Here is a 2334-nt window from a genome sequence, read left to right as displayed (position 1 = left end):
TTTAGATGAGATATTCTCCATTCCATCAAAGATTTCAAATACTCAGAAGATTTTCTCTTTAGAATATTATCTCTAACCCCACTTAGAATAATAGATGTAATGAGCTTCACTCTATTCTCAAGCATTTCATTTGAGATATCTTGATCAGAATTTCAATATATCTCACTCTGTCTTTCAGATTTTAACAGTTTTATACTTTCTTCAACTGCTTTTTAATCATCTTTTTCAAAGTTAAACTGATTAGAGAGAAGAGGATTTTCACTCATTTATTTCTCACTCAGTTCAATATTAAATTGAATAATCTCATGATCTAATTCTGATATCTTATTTGAATTAATAAATCAGTTTACAAGTCTTTTTTTCATTAGATTTTATGATATGATGATTAGATCTATAATAGATTTCTGTTTCATATCTTTTCTAAAGAATGTTTGTTGATCAGACTTATTAATCAAATCTATTGAATACTCAAAGATTCATTCAGTCAGATTATCAGCTCTTACTGCTCTCTTATATTCTGAATTTCATCAGAGATGATATGCATTGAAATCTTCTATAATTATAGAGTTTCTTGATGAAGTTATGTTCAGAAATTCTTTATCAATTGTTCAGATATTGTTATTTTTCTTCAATGACTTTTTATTACAGATATTTATGAGCTGTATAGTATTAAACTCATTTTCCTTATCTATAATATCACTCACGAGAATATCAGAGTCAGACATGATATCAAATCTTAGATTAAATTAATATCTTGATCTCTTTCTTTCATACATCACTACTCTTGACTTTATCTCAGACTTTTGAGATAGAAAGCAGCAGTAGCTTGAATGAGAAATGATGTATTTTTACTCAGTATTAAAATTCAGTTTCTGAAGCAGTATAAAATCAACTTTTTATTCAAATACAATTTGAAGATAAGAATAAATACAATTTAAGTTTCTTTTCACATTATTTTGAATAAATGTGATTTTTGAAGAGTTTTTAAACTTTTTTTATTATTTTTGTTGTATATTCATACTAAAAGAGAGTAGAGATAGAGTAGAATCTAATTACTCTTATCAGATAGTAGATTATAACTATTTTGAAAAGTAGGAATCTCAACTGCTTACATTATATCTAGTTTATTATCAGAGTCATTTCTCAATTCTCTAATCTTAACAGAAGTTTGAGAATTCAAATTCTATTTATATTTGGCTGAAGAATTGAAGTTTGAAGATTTAGATAGTTAAGAGTTTCTTCTTTTTAAGCTTACAGTTATGAGTTTACTGACTTAACTCTTCTCTTCAGTTCTAGATTTACTTTGAGCTTTTTCTTTTCTTCAGTTCTTTTGAGTTCTTGAAGTAAATATACATTCTTTTGAGCTAGATGCATGTTTTTCTTTGCAATTAGAGCATTTAAGCAGAGTGAATTGATATATTTCATCTCTTTTTGAGCATGTTTCATATTTATACTCACTAGCTTTATAATCTCTGGCACAGAGTGTACATTTTGAGTCTCTAAAACATGAGATTACAAAGTGTTCATATCTTTGACAGTTTAAATACTGTGATTGAGCTTTGAGATTCATTCTTAAGTCTTTGTATTCATGAACTCTTATTTTCAAATCTGCTACTCTTACTTCAGAGATCTTTGACTGTTCAAGTGTTTTTATATATACTTTATTATTATTATTATTCTTCTATTATAGATGTATGCAGTCAGAGACTATGACATCTACCTGAGAACTTTAGTTCTCAGGGTTTTTTCTATGTCTGTAAAGTTAACTATTGTACATTCATCAATTTCAGATATGCAAAATCAGAAAATTCCAGCCCAGAATACAAAAACTGTTTACAAATTGCAGTGTTTTAACATCTTTTGATACTTTGAAATCATTTGACAACATCATGACAAAAGAAAAGAGAGAAAGAACACAGTCTCAAAGATAGACACATTAAATAGATAGATAGAAAGAAATTGAAAGGAAAAGATACAGAAAAAGATAAAGTAAAGAGAGACTATAACAAAACAAATTATTAAAAGAGAGTGTATAGCTGTTTTAACAGACTATATCTGATTGATTTTCTCCTCTTCATATTCAGATAATTCTGAATTTAGTCATTTTCTTGTAGCTGCTTGAGTTTCTGATAGAAAGTCTATTAAGTATTTAATTCCTGTCTCAGTTGAGAATAAGAATCTTATATTTAATTGATTTAGATCATACTTCTCTTTCAATCTGGCTCTGAGACTATTGTATAATGCACAGTGCATTATAATATGCTCAGGATTCTCATTTGTATTGCAGAATGAGCATTCTATTGAGTCAATCTATCATTAAATCTTTGTATATAA

The sequence above is a fragment of the Blastomyces gilchristii genome (assembly GCF_000003855.2).
Source record: "Blastomyces gilchristii SLH14081 genomic scaffold supercont1.2, whole genome shotgun sequence".
NCBI classification, from domain to species: Eukaryota; Fungi; Ascomycota; class Eurotiomycetes; order Onygenales; family Ajellomycetaceae; genus Blastomyces; species Blastomyces gilchristii.
The sequence above is the reverse complement of the archived record's forward strand: the minus strand, read 5'-3'. Positions refer to the sequence as shown.